Raw genomic sequence first — 16,960 nt, 5'->3', positions numbered from 1 at the left:
TGTCCGTGTGAGGTGGGCGCTGAGGTGTCATATGCTCAAGCTACACCCAGTGTCACAGTTCACTTCCTTTCTCTGAGGATCAAGATGTAGAACTCAGCTCCTTCTCCGGCACCATGTCTGCCTGCGTGCTCCCATGTCCTGCCATGAAAATAGTGGACTAAACCTCTGAAAATGTAATCCACCCAAATTAAATGTTTCCCTTTATAAAAGCTTCTGTGGAACCGGGCGGTGGCAACGCACACCTTTACCCACTGAGCAATCTTTCCAGCTTCTTGCCTCTTCTTCCTAAAATATAAAGTTCAGGAGAGTTTCAGATATAAAGAATCTTTAGCTGTATTAGTCTCCTAGCTCAAAGTCAATGAATGAGTGAAGGAGTTCAGCTTCAATGTGCCCCCAGCTGCCTGCCACTAAAATGAAGACCCGAGACCCCCATCTTCCCATTGTATTCAACAACTAGGGGGAGAAGCCTGCAGAATAAGGCATGAGGTGTTTTTGCGTCTAGACCTTTCCATTCTTGGTACACATATACATATGAAACTGCATGAATTGACCCTTCAGGTGGCCAGACTGCACTTGGTATGGGAGCAGAGAGGACCTCTGGGTCCAACTCCCAGCTCGCCCAACTCCTGCTCACACCAAACCTGGATCAGAGCTGGAACGTCTAGCTATGCGCAGGTGAGACATTCCTTCCAGCATTTGGAGTCAGGATGGGTGTTACTCCAGGGCAGGAGTGTCTACATTGAGGCTATTTAACTGCTGGTTGACAGGCAGCTAGGAAGCCAAGGGGCCAAAGGCAAGGTGCGGTACAGAAGGGAGTGGGCAGTCATGCGTGGGCTAGAGAGGGGCTATCCTCGCTACCCTCCCCAGCCGGAGCAGGGCGTGTGCAGCCCTTGTTTTTCTCTGGGGAGCACGTGAGAACTCTACACGGGCAAGGTGCAGAAGTCATCCCTGGTTTCTCAGCACAGAAAGCTAAGAACAAAACAAGAGCTGGGCCTGGGCGTTGGTGGCGCACACCGTTAATCCCAGCACTCGGGAGGCAGAGGCAAGCGGATCTCTGTGAGTTCGAGGCCAGCCTGGTCTACAGAGCCAGTTCCAGGACAGGCTCCAAAACTACAGAGAAACCCTGTCTCGAAAAAACAAAAACAAAAAAACCAAAAAACAAAACCAAACAAACAAAACACACACACACACACACACACACACACACACACACACACACAAAACAAGGGCTGGGCAGTGTGGTACATTCCTTTAATCCCAGTACTTGGGAGGCGCAGTGAGGCAGATTGGGGCCAGCCTGGTCTACAGAGAGAGTTCCAGGACAGTCTGACTACACAGTGAAACTCTGTCTCAAAACAAAACAAAACAAAGCCACCACCACCACCACTAATAATAATAATAATAAAAACATTTACCTCCAACACACATATCCTTTGATGTGATGTTTTTCCTTTTAGGAATGTGCTCTACAGTTAAGAACACTAGTGTAATAATAGATCCATTCAGCAGATTCAGCAGCTGGTTCCTTTAGTTGATTGTGAGAAATGATCTGTTGAAATCTAGTGAGTTCCAGGAAGAGAATGGGGCTCTGAGACAGCATCACAGATGTGGCCCCTATCATTCCCCTAGAAACTGCAGAATCAGTAGGGAGAACTATTGTGAGTAGCCATTTATGGAAATCCTTAGTATTTAAGTATTTTAAGTGAAGAACATTTGGGGTGAAGGGGACAAGGGTCAAATATCTTTGCAGTTGGGGGCTGGAGAGATGGCTCTATGATTAAGAGCATTTACTGCTCTTGTGGGGGACTCTGGTTTGTTCCCAGCACTCACAGGTCAGCTAACTCCAGTTCCAGAGGATCAGACCCCTCTTCTGGCCTCCACAGGCACTACAATTATGTTGTGCACAAACACACATACATGTAAAACATCATAAACATAAAATAAAAGAAATAAACCTCAAGGGAAAAAATCCTTCTAATGGTATTTGTTGACAAGGAAAATTAGGCAGTGTCTCAAATAGTCACCCAAAAAGGAATGGTGAGAATTGTTTCTATCCATAGAAAGGGCTAGTGCGTGCCTATTGAAAACAATGGGGCAAGGCTGGGGATACATGTGTAGCCTGGATCCTCAGTTCTTCCAAAAGCAAAAGCCAAACAGTGAAAGGCCTAGGAACTTGTGAAGATGGAGTTGGTAAAGCACCGGCTTCACAATCCTGAGGCCCTGAGTCTGGATCCTCAGTACCCATGTAAAAAGCTGGGCGTGGTGAAATGCACCTGTAATCCCGGGCTGGGGAGGCAGAGACAGGAGGACCCCTAGGGCTTGCTGGCCATCCAGTCTAGTAAATTTGGTGAACTTGGGTTCAGTGAGAAGTCCTGTCTTGAAAAACGAAGCAGAGAGTGATTGAGAACACCCCAAGTCAACCTCTGGCCTTTCCATGCACCTGTATACACATGCATGAATACCCATCCCAATATGTAGGCGTACACACACATACACAAATAAATCCTCTTTAAATAAAAGAGGCGGGTTATGTAAACATTCTGTGAACAACACCCTCAATATAGCATTAGATTCAAAAAGTGTGTTGTGTATTTGAATACTAACAAACATTATGATTTTTCTGTGCATTATTAATATTTTCATAGCAAAAGACTGGGAGAATATGTCCCATATTGTTAGCAGCTGTTATTTTTGGGGAGGGCAATACCTGTGACTTTTATTTTTTAAACATTCCAATAACATTAGAATGGTTAAAAATAGACATGTATTACCTTGCTAAAGAGAAAAAAATAAAGGTATTGGGAAACATGCTGATTTATTTCTTCTGGTGCTAGGTAGAGGCGGCATTGAACAAGGTCTCCACCACCGAGTCAAGTCCTCAGCCCCATGAGCTCGGCTAAAGCTACTGCTGTTCTCGCCTTATGTACACGCACAGAGCGTGCCCTCTGGGAGTGCATGGCACGGTGTGCATGTGGACGTCGGTGCGTAACTTTGTGGAGTCTGTCCTCTCCATTCACCTTTGCTTGGGTTCTGAGGGATGAAACGCAGCTTGGCAAGAGATTTTTAGCTGTTGAGCCATCTGGCTGGCACCGTAAGACCCTATTATGAAATGGCTATCACTAGTAAAGACTATCTTAGAGTAGGGTCTGTCTTCCTCCCTTCCTCTCTCCCTCATTCCCCTGCTGTCTCTCCTTTCATTTCATATAGCTCAGGGCAGCTTTGAGCTTATGATGTAGCCATGGATGGCCTTGAACTTCTGATTCTTTTGACTTCTTAACTGCTGGGGACTTGAGGTCCCCCTCCTCCACTTCCTCATCCCCCTCCTCTTTCTCATCCCCCTCCTCTTCCTCGCCCTCCTCCTTCTTGTCTGCCTTCTAGTTCTCCTCCTCCTTGTCCTCTTCCTGTTGTGGGAATTCATTCCATCAATAGACTTGGGGTACCAACCTTAGGGAATGGCTTCTTGTCTTCGGACATGACCTCTTATAAGGAAAAGAGCTCTCTCTCTCTCTCTCTCTCTCTCTCTCTCTCTCTCTCTCTCTCTCTCTCTCTCTCTCTCTCTCTCTCGGGACGTCAGAGCAGAATCAAGTTTTATGGTTGTTCACATCTCCCCTGGGCACAGCAGCTGGATCCACGGTGGCTTCCGCCTTGTCCTGTATTGGTGAGTCTGTGTTTCCCATTGAATCCCCCATAATAGACTTTTGTAAATTCTCGAATCATCCTCCTTCCCCTCCTCCTCCTTCTGGTCCTCTTCCTCCCCCATTTCCTTGTCCTCCTCCTTGTTCTCTTCCTCCTCTTCCTTCTTTTTGGTTTTTGAGATAGAGTTTCTTTCTCTGTGTATTGCTGGCTGTCCTGGAACTTGCTCTGTAGACCATGCTGGGTCACAGAGACCTGCCTTCCTCCAGAGTGCTGGGACTGAAGGTGTGAACCACCACAAAAAAAATCACAGTAAGGCAAAGATGGAGAGGCTTGTAAATGTCAGCATGGTACACTGTGAGGGTCAGTGCCTTGCCCTTCTCTTCAGCTGGTGATACGGTCAGGTCAGACGCTCTAGTCTCTGCCTCCAAGGACGTAGTACTTTTTCCCCCACAGGGCTGTTTGCTACTTTAGAATTCTTTTGGAAAGCAACTACTCACTGGTTCTAAATAGAGGGGATGCTTTTGCCAGACCTGGAAGCATCATATGGAGTTGTTGGAAGAGGAGAGATAATTTTGCTCTTGGCTCTTTTCTCAGAGACGTAAAATTTGCTTACATCATCTACCTAGGAAAATCCAGGAACATGTCTGCTTGCTGATAAGCTACAGTGACTTCTTGGTGCTTCCCTCAGCAGCCCTCTCTGGCCCAGAGATGGTATCAGGGGTTGTTGGCTGAGTAAATGAACGGCCTACTCTCCCACAGAGTTACTTCTTTCAGCATCTTCAGGTGTGAAGTTCCACTGAATAACTCACCGAACACAATCTACCTCTCACTCCTCAAATAGACTTGGTAGGCTTGATTGTGAAGTGCCGAAAGGCATGCTTCACAGCTAATGCTCTGCTGAGGGGACTCAGTGAGGTTGGCTCAAGCTACACATCAGTTACCATAGTTGAGGCACTGCTCACGGCTGTGGTTTGAAGGACGGGGCGGAAAGTGGAAGCTGGAGCAGGTCATGGCCTCAGAGTACAGAGAGAAGCATTAAGAGGGCACAGCTGGCCTTGACCCTCAGACGCTTTCCGAGACACGCTGAGTTCAAGGCATGCTGAATCCTCAGGACTAGAGTAGTGGGAAAGTCAGAGGCTAGGGCATCCAAGACAGGCTTCTGGAGCCCAAAGCAGTACGATAAACTCAGCTTGAGTCCAGAGTGGGTTGTGAGGCAGAGGAATGATGGTCGGTGTTGGTGTTGGGGAGAGTAGGACTATGACATGAACTAAAGTCATTTCATCCATGGCTGGAGTCTAGCCAGCCTCTACAGCTTAATATCTGCTCTATCACAAGCGGGCCAACAACAGTTGGAAGTAGTATAATTTAAATTGTGTTCTGTGGAAGCTGGGGGTGGCGTGGATCTATAGTGGGTCTCAGGATATTATCCAGGTGTCTTGGTTCAGTCCAAAACTGGAATTCCTGAGAGAAACTCAAATATCAAGGTGTCATAACAGCCTTGCTGCACACATACAAAGTGCTACTGCGAGCTTGTGTGTAACATGAAAAATAAAAGACAAATATTGGGGTTCAAGCTTCAAGCTGAAGATCAGAGAAGCAAAACAGCTGGCCACTAGCTCTTACCTCTACCTCCGATTGAAATGGCAGTCCTGGCTCTCACCAGGTCTCAGACCGCTGCCTCTGTTCAGTGTGGCTGGAGAATCAATCCTGAGATTGACCACTGAAGACCCTGCTCCTATGTTTTATACCTTCTAGTGCTGGGGTTAAAGGCATGAGCTCTGTTTCTCTTTTAGACTGATTCACTCTTGTGTAGCCATAGGTGGCCTTGAACTCAGAGAGATCCATCTGCCTCTGTCTCCTGAGTCCTGGGATTAGTGTGTGTGCCTGGATTCTATGGCTAACTAGTGTGGCTGCTTTGCTAGTTTGATCTCCAATGGCTCTAATAAGTCATAAACAATATACCACCACACTTGTGTGCCTACCAGACACTGTGGGAAGTCCTTTACCTACAGAGGCTCACACTTCCCCACAGCACAGTGGGGAGGCTCAGTCCCACTAGGGGTAATTTGCCCACCATCAGAAAGAGGGAGGATGCCTACCCAGGGTCACTAGAGTATATAAGGGTGAGGTTATCTTGGGGGAAACTTTCCAGGTCCCCAGGGTAAATACCAGAACCTGGTGTTGTATGTGAGGAAAGCAATACAGAGATGCAGTGACACGCCACACTTACATGGCCAGGAGGCAATGGTGCAGGGCAGGGCCCTGGAACCTGCTATGATTGGAAGCAGACGTGGAGGCCTTCCTAACCAGGACAACTGTTAGGCAGCATCTCAAAAGCTGAGTAGAAGGGCCCCTGGGAGTTACCATGATCCCCTAGACACATGGGTACCAGTACACACGGCTCTACTTCTGGCACACCCCCGATAGTGAAGTCAGGTCAGATACCTGACTACATTCAGGGCCCAGAACAGCCAGCTCTGGAAGTCTACATGGAAAAAGGAATGTGTGCCTCAGATGATTGGTTGGCTCTCATGGTCCTCAGAGAGAGGTATCCCTTATGGCCTCCCTGCCACTCCCTCCTGCTCCTATTTTAGCTTAAGGCTGTCAGGCTGGATTGGAAGTGCCTTGTGTGTCTCCCTTAGTAGGCGAGGAGCCTTCTGTCTCAGGCTGGACCTTGCCTGTCCCTCCTCTGCCTCTCTAAACTCAGGCAGGTCTTATACAGGGCAAGTCAGGGCTGGCCAGTGATGGCTGAGTGACTGGGTGAAAGATTAGAAGGAATCACAGATGTTCTCCATGTTGTCCCCGGCCTCTCCTTTCCAGACTGTACAGCTGGCATCAGGGGACTAGGCATGGAGATGCTCTAATGTCTCAGCAGCATGAGGACCAGGGAAGACGAATGGTTACCAGCCTGCCTCACCACATCCTCCAGGTTCCTGCCTGTCCTTGGCACCACAGGTGGGCTCCACACCCATCTCGAAGAAAGACTCAGCTGAGGAGGATTCTTAGGGCTGAGGGCTTAGAGGGTGTACGTGATTGAGCTGTGTGTGTGTGTGAGAGAGAGAGAGAGAGAGACAGACAGAGAGACAGAGACACAGAGACAGAGATACAGAGAGACAGACAAAGACAGACAGAGAGACAGACACAGAGAGAGACAGAGACAGAGAGAGATAGAAAGAGAGAGACAGAGACACAGACACAGAGACACAGACACAGAGGAGACAGAGACAGAGAGACACAGAGAGAGACAGAGACAGACAGAGAGACAGAGAGAGAGACAGAGAGAGAGAGAGAGAGACAGAGAGAGAGAGAGAGAGAGAGAGAGAGAGAGAGAGAGAGAGAGAGAGAGAGAGAGAGAGAGAGAGAGAGAATTATGTGGTGCTCTGCCCTCGCCCATCACTGCCCATGTCAGCCTGGCTTGGAGGGGCTTCACTGTGCGTCTCTGTTGTTAGACGAGGAGCCTCCAGTCTCAGGCTGGACCTTCTCGGCCTCACTCCTGCTTCCCTGACCCCAGGCAGTGCACAGGAAGAGCAGGAGTGAGGCATGGAAAGGCAATGTGTTTACACTAGGAATCCTTATTCTTTACGATCTGTGCATTTTGCTGTCTGCGTGTTGAACTGCAATGAAAACATCAAAGTCAGACCTTGTGGTACAGGCCTCACTAAGAAGCAAAAGCAGGAGAATGTAACATTCCAGGTCTGCCTTGAGCTATTAGAGTGAGTTCAAGGCCAACCTGGTCAACTTAGAAGCACATTATATCAAAGTAAGGTCTGGGGAGATGGCCTGCGGGGTGAAGAGCTTCATCTTCTAGCATGAGGACCTGAGTTTGAATGCCCAGCACCCGTGTAAATGTTGGGCCTCGTAGTGTACGTGCTTGTAACCCCAGTGCTGGAGAACTCTGATGGCCATCCAGTTCCGCTGCTTTTCAAGCATTGGGCTCAGTGGGTGACCAACCCTGAAAGTAAGGTGGAGAGCGACAGAGAAAGACACATTGATTCTCTGGACTCTGCACATGCTCATATGAGGGAGTGCTCCCCTGCCATATCCACACATGTGCATATAAAGTAGTAGCATATAATTAATAATAATAACAGTATTAGACTGGAAATGTAGCTCAGCAATAGAACAATGGTGTGCACGAGGACCCGGGCTCAACCCCCAGTGCTTAAAACCAAAAGTTCAGTTGAAAATGAAAGAAAATACTAATTTAAAAGTAAGAACTTGAATAAAAGTTTCTCCCCAAAACATACACAAAACTGAGCGGTAGTGGCGCACACCTTTAATTCCAGCATCTGGGAGGCAGAGGCAGGTGGATCTCTGTGAGTTTGAGGCCAGCCTGGTCTAAAGAGTGAGTTCTAGGACAGGCTCCAAAGCTACACAGAGAAACCCTGTCTCAAAAAACTGGAAAAAATACACAAAATACAGAAAACAACAAATTCTCTGTTGAGACTATGGAGAAATTGGTGGGGTGGTGGTATATTTTCAGTTTGGTGCCAACCTGGGCTATATAGTGAGACCTTGTCTCAAAAAATAAACTTGAATATGGCATTTGGTCTTTTCTATCTTTAATAAGCTAAATTTTTGACTATTTTATTTATTTAAATTAGAAACAAGCTTGCTTCAAATGTCAATCCCAGCTCCCTCTCTCTCCCCTCCTCCCCGGCAACCCCGCCAGTCCCCCAATCCCCCCCAATCCCCACTCTGCTCCCAAGGGAGAGTGAGGCCCTCCATGGGGGATGCCCAGAGTCTGTCATTTCATCCAGAGCAAGGCCTAGGCCCTCCCCCCTGTGTCCAGGCTGAGACAGCATCCCTCAATGTGAGATGGGCACCCAAAATCCATTTGTATGCCAGGGATAGATACTACTCAAGTTCCCATAGATTACCTAGGCCTCCTCACTGACACCCACATTCAGGGGGTCTGGATCAGTCCCATGCTGGCCTCTCAGCCATCAGTCTAGGGTCCAAGAGCTCCCCCCTTGTTCAGGTCAGCTGTCTCTGTGGGTTTCACCAGCCTGGTCTTGACCCCTTTGCTCATCACTCTTCCCTCTGTCACTGGGTTCCAGAATTCAATTCAGTGTTTAGTTGTGGGTGTCTGCCTCTGCTTCCATCAGTCACTGGATGGAGGTTCTAGGATGTCATAAAAGGTAGTTATCAATCTCATCATCAGGGAGGGCATTTAAGGTAGCCTCTCCACTATTGGTTAGATTGCCAGTTGGTGTCATCCTTGTAGATCTCTGGAAATCTCACTAGTGCCAGATCTCTTCTCAAACCTATAATGACTCCCTCTATTATGGTATCTCTCATCCTGCTCTCCTCTATTCTTCCCTCAACTCAACCTTCCTGCTCCCCCATGTCCTCCTCTGCCCTCCTCTTGTCTGCCTCTCTTTTTCCCAGCTCCCTCTCCCCTCCCACCATGCTCCCGTTCTGAGATCCTGTCCCATTCCGCTTCTCTTGGGTACCATGCATATCTCCCTTAGGGTCCTCCCTGTTTCCCAGCCTCTCTGGCCATGGGATTGTAGGCTGGCACTCCCCTGATTCATGTCTAAAATCCATATATTAGTGAGTACATTCCATGTTTGTCTTTTTGTGACTGGGTTACAACATTTTGAATTTTAAGAAACTCCTGTCTCAAGTTCCTGTCATAAGTACGTGTGTGTGTGTGTGTGTGTGTGTGTGTGTGTGTGTGTGTGTGTCTTTCTAGTTGGGTGGGAAGGTGAGGCTGGCGACAGTTCACCTCGACTCTCCAACTGGGTGTGGACGAGCTATGGGGACGAGGCAGGGCCGGGCGAGCTTCCCAGCTGGCTCAAGCAGGTCTGGAAGGAGAGTTGCATTATAGAGATGCAAGTGCTCAGTAGAGCAGCCAGAGGGGACCACCGCACCCAAGATAGGGAGTCAGGCAAACACCAGATCCCCTGTGGCCCCGCACACATGGCTGCGTTCCCAGTCTGTCTTGCAGGCGATGTAGCGCCCTGGGTTCCAGCGAGTGAAGTACTAGGTCAGATGACCAGTCTAGGGCGGCACAGGTGGGTGAGACGCTATTCCAAGCATATTGCTGAAGTCGGAGCGGTTCTGCCTGTAGCCTCCCCCAATCCACCCAGACCACACATGGAAATGAGACTGCTTTGGCACGGTTTGCCTGGCACCATTCAACTTCTAGAGAAATGTATCTGTAAGAATCGATCATCATGTCGTGGCAGGATACCAACGAGGAAGCAGGCAAGTGTGGCTCTGAGGAGTTGGTAAACACGCTTCTGTGGGTAATCTCCAACCACGATTTCCATCGCTGCCCCACGGCTTCTGGGACATGGTGAAGCTGGCCCAGCAGCCAGGCCTGGCCGAGGAAGGGCCGTGGCTCATCTGCTCTTAGTCCCCACTCCATGCAGACTGTCGCGCTCTCCGCACCCATGTGCAACCCAAACACACTGTTCACTTCTCAAGTTGGTTTCAGACTTTGCTCTTTTTATTCCTGTTTTTCATTTAGATTTTTTTTTGGCTGGTTCAAGTTCGAAAGGCATCAACATCGAGATCGAAGGCAGCAAGCGCAGCCTGCAAAAGAGCAGAGGGTGTGTGCTCGTTGCCGTTGGTTTGGGGAAGGCGAATCCACGCAGTGAGTCTATCAGCCATGCCCTTGGTTTAGAATCTGGTTTCCTCGTCTAACCCCCCAAGGAGTTGGTCTGGCTTTAATTTATAACGCTGCCTGGCCTTACTTCCAAAGCATCGGTTCTGTGTACCCTAATGTGTCGACTTTCAATCACTTATTACGTGCCTTTACTCACATATATGTAAAAACAGCACATAACATTGTTTTCAGTAATTTTCAAAACTTGTGGACACAATCTCATGCTCTTCTTTTTTCTTTTTTACACAAGTAAAAGGAAGCTGCTTCCTCTCACTGGTGTGATATTTTTCATGTACTTCCCATATTGTCTGCTGCCTTCCCCTGTGGTACTTTGGTTTGTTCCCAGGCCTTTGTTGTAGCAGAGATGCAGTGAGCATCTTTGTCCTTGGCTGCACAATCAAATGAACCAGGAGGAACTGGGCTTCCACTGTGGGTTCACTGTATGACTTTCAGCCTCTGACCCAGTATCCATTAGAAGGATGACTTTCAGCCTCTGACCCAGTATCCATTAGAAGGAGGAGGAAGAAGGAGGGGGAGGTGGTTTTGACGGCACGGACCTGCAAAACCAACTCTCAGGAGGGGGTAGCAAGAAGATGAAGTTGAGGCTACATGGTAAGTTTGAGGCTAGCCCAGACTTCATGAGACCCTGTCTCAAAAAGGGGGTGTGTCAGGGAAAACAGCATTTGTCTCATCACTAATAAGCAATACCTTGAAAGCCTCTATCTCTGCTATATCTTCAACCTGGTACAAAATAGGTGTTCAATAAGTACTCCTGAACCAAACTGATTGTCATAAAAACCTGAGATATTGCTAGGAAAGAGCCTTGGAAATGCTTGGTGTGCATATGGAAATATGAGTGCTCTTATTTATTGTTATCTAAATCAAGTTAACAATGTATAATAGCAATAGTCAACCATGTGTGAATGTGACAACACCAGGCCTTGAGTTTTTGTCTCTGTCTATCTCCAGGTCTTCTCCTTCTGGGGCCTGCTTTGGCATAGGGAAACATTTTCCAAAGATTAATGGAGAAGGTCTGATTTGGGGTTGGGAAATACGGCACCTGCCTGCCAGGCTGAGGTGGGGCAGCTTAATTGTCCCCTTTGAGTCAGGTGTCCAGGGGTCATTCACCATCCCAAAACCTTCTCTGGGCTACCTTGGCCTATAAAACCCAGGTAATGCTGTGCGCCTAGCTCACTTAGGTGTTGTGAAGATTAATTATGGCTTGTAAAGGGCTTTGAAGATGAAAAGTTCTTATTATGAAAATAAATGGCTTCAGACACAAGCTTTCTTCAAGCCTTCAGTGCCTTGGTGCCTTCTATCTGCTGTTCTGGACTTCCAAGGACCCGGGGTGAGTTCAGAGGTGAGGGTGGCTTCACTCCCACCCTCATGAGAAGCATGACACAGGCCCCTGTGACTCTTTGCTGCCAGTTCTAAATTTCAAACTCCTGATGGATTTCCTAACTAGGTGAGCTAAGTTGGTTCAAAACACATTAAACAGACTCAGCAATGGCATGGTGAAATATATTTCCAGTACTGAGCCTTTTGCTGTCAAATTTAATTATTCAAATTGGTTTTAAACAATTGGGCTATTCCCTTCCTTGCCTCTTACCAGATATAGAGGCATTTAAAGTGGAGGGCCATGAACCAAACAGGCACTGGTAGAAACTGTGATAGCTCAACCCTTCGTTAGTTTTGGGCCTCAATTTCCCAATCTGTCAACTGAGGATAATGATAACTCAGCAGGGTATGGTCTCTGCTTGATGTGTAAGGAATCTAAGCTGAGAGGGATGATATGGTCATACTTACCAATATGAAGGTGATGTGCCAGGTTGTGTGGGGCTGACGAGATGGTTAGTGGTAGATTCATCTGTGGAACAAGCCTGATGATTTGAGTTCAATCTCCAGAACCCATGTAAGGATGGAGGACAGAATCAACCCTACAAAATTGTCCTTTGACCTCTACATGTATGCTGTAGCAGAGTGCCCCCTCTCAAAACAACAACAACAAAAAACCCTGTGGTTGAATATTATTTTGAGGTGTGTGATTTTTTTTTTATGCTGCATTTGTTTAACCCTGTGAAGCTGTGGTTCTTCGCCTGCCTAAAACACCCGATGGTCTAATAAAGAGCTGCCAACAGCGAGGCAGGAGCAAGGATAGGCAGGGCCGGCAAGCAGAGAGGAGAAATAGGGAGAGGGGAGCATCAAGAGAACAAAGAAAGGAGGACATCAGGAGCCAGCCACCCAGACAGCCACAGAGTGAAAAGGAAAGTAAGATAGACAGAAGAAAGAAGGAAGGAAGGAAAGAAAGAAAGAAAGAAAGAAAGGAAGGAAGGAAGGAAGGAAGGAAGGAAGGAAGGAAGGAAGGAAGGAAGGAGGCCCAGAGGAAAAAGGTAGACAGGTTAAGATAGTAAAAGCTGGCTAAAACAAACCAAGCTAAGGCTGGGCATTCATAACCAAGAATAACCCTCTGCGTGTGATTTACTTGGGAACTGGGTGGCAGGCTCCCCAAAAGAGCCGAAGAGTAAAAAGAGTAATACATCAGACAACAGACCCTAAAACCCGGATCTGCGTGGCCCTATCACAGCTACCCACATATGGCCTCCAAAACCCGGATCTGCGTGGCCCTATCACAGCTACCCACATATGGCCTCCAAAACCCGGATCTGCGTGGCCCTATCACAGCTACCCACATATGGCCTCCAAAACCCGGATCTGCGTGGCCCTATCACAGCTACCCACATATGGCCTCCAAAACCCGGATCTGCGTGGCCCTATCACAGCTACCCACATATGGCCTCCAAAACCCGGATCTGCGTGGCCCTATCACAGCTACCCACATATGGCCTCCAAAACCCGGATCTGCGTGGCCCTATCACAGCTACCCACATATGGCCTCCAAAACCCGGATCTGCGTGGCCCTATCACAGCTACCCACATATGGCCTCCAAAACCCGGATCTGCGTGGCCCTATCACAGCTACCCACATATGGCCTCCAAAACCCGGATCTGCGTGGCCCTATCACAGCTACCCACATATGGCCTCTAAAACCCGGATCTGCGTGGCCCTATCACAGCTACCCACATATGGCCTCCAAAACCCGGATCTGCGTGGCCCTATCACAGCTACCCACATATGGCCTCCAAAACCCGGATCTGCGTGGCCCTATCACAGCTACCCACATATGGCCTCGCCTCTGAGTAGAAGCTGTTCTTGGTTTTTTGTTTTTTAGCATTTTATTTATTTTTGCTGTTGTTTTCTTCTTTTTAAACATGTGCATGTGTGTGAGCATGTATGTGTGAGTATCTGCATGTGTGTGAGCATGTGCACGTGTGTGAGATGTATGTGTGAACAAGACATTTGGTTGTCTTCCTTAATCACTCTCCGTGTCTTTATTTTTGATTTTTGTTTTTTGAGACAGGATCTACTTTTACCCAAACTGGCCTCAAACTTGATATCTAGCCAGAGATGACCATGGACTCCCATTTCCAAGTCACAGTGCTAGCATTAGGGTGAGTACCACTGTACCATCTATGGAGTGCTGGGACAGAAGCCAGGGCCCCATACACTCGAGACAGGTACTCTACCAAGTGAGCTACAGCTCCAACCTCTGTGTTCTATTCTACTTTATTTATTTTTCGAGATAGGGTCTTTGTGTAGCCCACATGTCCTGGGACTCACTATGTGGACAAGACGGGCCTTGAACTTACAGAGATCTGCCTGCCTCTCCCTCCCAAGTGCTGGAATGAAAGATGTGTGCTATCACATCTGGCCCCCATTTTTATTTTATATTTTGGTGCTGGGACTCAAGGGCTTATACACAATAATCACGTGCGGTAACACTGAGCTATCGCCCCAGTCTGGGAACTTGTTTTCTAGAATTAGAACCTAGAGCAAATTCCAGCTTGAGCACACAGAGGAAGTTGGTGCCCTGCGGGCTGTTTGTTCCTGTGCTCTGTATTACATTGCACATGCTGGCTTCTCACTGTTGTGCTGATGCTAATGCTTGCTTGTCCATGCGAGGACTGATAGCCAGAAGCAGGCCTTCTAATACTACATGATGGGACCAAAACACCTTGGTGGCTTCAAGATCTCCAGACCCTTGGGGACCTACTACAGCTGAAGGGGATTGGGGCTAAGCTCAGCAGCCTCACCTTCACTCCTATCAAGGTCAGCCTGGCTAAATCCTTCCTTTTTCCACACATCTTTCTGTCCTTTCAGCAAAGCATTTCTAGAGCGCCTATTATGCCTGGAACTAAGACTAATCTAAACGGCCCTGTTTGACATCCTTCACCCACCAGATGCGCCTTCCAGGCATCACCTCATTTAAACCACACACTGGTACTTTGAGGCAAACACTGATACCATCACCATGGATCTTCAGGGTGAAAACAAGTGGCCAGATACAGAGTGGAACCCAGATTCTTTGAATGCTATCACGTGTCCTTCCCTATGACAGCATACTGCTTCCTTGACAGCTATACAACAGCAAATTCATTCCTATTGTCTCCAGTCCAGTATACAGTACGTGCTCAATAAAGGTCGGCTGTTGAATACATAATTACTAGAAACTCTCTAATCTGTGTCCACGATGCCACAGTGTCTGCAATAGACTTTTAACTTATTCCTGTCTTTTGGGTTAGACACGGGAGGTTGGTTTTACCATCCCACTTCAAATAAAATTTGTAACAATAATTTGGGGCTACGGAAAGAATAAGATGTAAAAATCAGATAAGACTCCAAAGTAAACCCACGGCGCAGACACAGCACTCAACAGAGCCGCAGGGCAGAGATGTGTCTGTCTGGTTGGAAAAAAGTCAGATCTTACAAAGCACTGGAGCTTAAGCCAGGATCATATGCCCAGCACATGTTTCCTGAAAACAGCCACATCCCTTCCATGGCTGGTGTGAGGTTTCAGATAGTTCGATCATGAAAAAGCAAAGCAAGATGTGAGAGGCAGAGATGGAAGGAGAACAAAGCAGGCTGCTGGCCTTGTCACCACTTCCCTGGAGCACAGCCCCTTCCCAGAGCTCTCAACTTGCCAGTCTGACTCCATCTTAAACGGTGCAGCTTGTGGCTGGCAGCCATGCTGTAAATCGGCAGACCGGGTTCAAGTTCAGACTCAGCTGTTTCCAGTGTGTGACTTTAGGTAAATGTACTTGATCTCACGAAGTGTAAATAAGCCACAAGGCTTCTTCTTAAGCATCGTAGGAGGTAAGCATTTTAATCGAGCTTCCTTACTTCACTCCTATGCTGTGCTCCTGTGGTCACAAAGGGATTCTGACTGAGGGAGCAGAGCCATCTCGATCGTGGTCATTGTGGACAATAGGCAAGCAGAGTCTGCAAGTCCTCCAGGGACCGTAAGGACGGTTGCCTGCACGTGACCCTTGACACTGAACGTTCTTATTCATCTATGCTTGGAGAATTTCATACATGTATACAACGTGCCTTGATCATATCTACCCACACCCCAATCCTCCACCAACTTCTTCTAGAACCGCCTCCCCCTACACCGCATATCTTCTTTTTTTCTCTCTTTATAACCCATTGACACCGGCTAATGTTGCTTTTATCCATTGCATATCTATGACAAAGATATGTCACGCTGCCCGACTGTGTTCCTAGAAGAGTATTCAGAAGTATTTGTTAAATGGTATCTGTCATTCATTGAGAACTTAGCACATGTCAGGCATTGAGGGAATTTTTTTTCAGATATATCCCTTAATGCCCTCAGAAATCTCCTAAAGCAAAGATTGTACATGTGTGTGCATGTTCACGCGTAGACGGGTTAGCATGCTGTGTATGTATGTACATGTGTTTGGCCACACGTTAGCCTCAGATGTCCTTCTCCCGGCGCTAAACACCTTGTCTTTAAGACAATTAGACTGAGCTGGCCTCCCCAGCACTGCCTAGATCACTTTTCACTGTGGGTTCTGGGGGTCAAACATTCCTCTTCATGTTTGCGTAGTAAGCACTTTCCCCACCCAGCCCATGAAGCAGGGACTTGTACTATACTGAGAGATGCATTGCGACTTGTCTGGGGGATGAGAAAACGGTGGGGCCAGAGTTAGCTCTGAGCTGTATGCGTGCAGCGGGGTGAGAAAACGGTGGGGCCAGAGTTAGCTCTGAGCTGTGTGCTGCAGCGGGGCCGGCGTCAAATGCAACCGCTAGAAGGACTAGCATTGGCCGAGGCTCTCCTGCGTGTTGTCTCTTCACTAGCTCAGTTATGCACGAGGCGTCCTTTCCAAATACAGGGCAGAGGCTCCTTGGGGTCCACCACTTCCCAGGGTCTGCAGTAAAAGTGCCACTTGAGCTCAGGAATTTCCACGAGTTGGGGCTTGAAGATGGCTCAGAGGTTAAGAGCACTGGCTGCTCTTCCAGAGGTCCTGAGTTCAGTTCCCAGCAACCACATGGTGACTCACAACCATCTCTAATGGGATCTGGTGCCCTCTTCTGGTGTGCAGGGATGCATGCAGGCAGAACACTGTATACATAATAAATAAATAAATATTAAAAAATAAAGAATTCCCAGGTCTAAATTCTGTTTAGCACCCCTCTTTCCTTTCTTCCTTAATACTGTTGTCTCTCGTTACAGTCATAATGATGACCTCATGTAGTGGGAGGCAGAGAGTGTGTGAGTTTGGATGTTTGTGTTAAATTGTAGCTGGGTTTGAATTTGGACTCTGCTATTGGTTGTGTCTAAGCCTGCC

General features: G+C 47.8%; 3 long non-coding RNA genes across 6 annotated transcripts in view; 1 reads left to right on the top strand and 2 right to left on the bottom strand.

Moving 5' to 3' along the window:
- Window positions 1-123: 123 nt before the first annotated feature.
- On the bottom strand, window positions 124-8,553 carry LOC121136059. The gene is made up of 3 exons (XR_005873167.1): window positions 8,517-8,553; window positions 1,416-1,632; window positions 124-285 (listed from the first exon to the last, which is right to left on the bottom strand). It is a non-coding gene; the product is annotated as an uncharacterized LOC121136059 (long non-coding RNA).
- A 1,498-nt stretch (window positions 8,554-10,051) lies between these two features.
- Window positions 10,052-16,960, bottom strand: part of LOC121136025 — a 34,408-nt gene continuing 27,499 nt past the window's right edge. For 2 of the 4 annotated variants that reach the window (XR_005873154.1, XR_005873153.1), the window contains one exon: window positions 10,052-10,179. This is a non-coding gene — a long non-coding RNA (uncharacterized LOC121136025). Of the gene's footprint in view, window positions 10,180-12,058; window positions 12,152-16,960 lie in introns of all 4 variants that reach the window. The other 2 variants (XR_005873152.1, XR_005873155.1) reach the window with 2 other exon arrangements.
- Window positions 10,077-16,662, top strand: LOC121136026. Its single transcript, XR_005873156.1, has 3 exons — window positions 10,077-10,240; window positions 13,672-13,762; window positions 14,472-16,662. It is a non-coding gene; the product is annotated as an uncharacterized LOC121136026 (long non-coding RNA).

The sequence above is a fragment of the Mesocricetus auratus genome, unplaced genomic scaffold, assembly GCF_017639785.1.
Source record: "Mesocricetus auratus isolate SY011 unplaced genomic scaffold, BCM_Maur_2.0 Super-Scaffold_100047, whole genome shotgun sequence".
Taxonomy (NCBI): domain Eukaryota; kingdom Metazoa; phylum Chordata; class Mammalia; order Rodentia; family Cricetidae; genus Mesocricetus; species Mesocricetus auratus.
The sequence above is the reverse complement of the archived record's forward strand: the minus strand, read 5'-3'. Positions and strand labels throughout refer to the sequence as shown.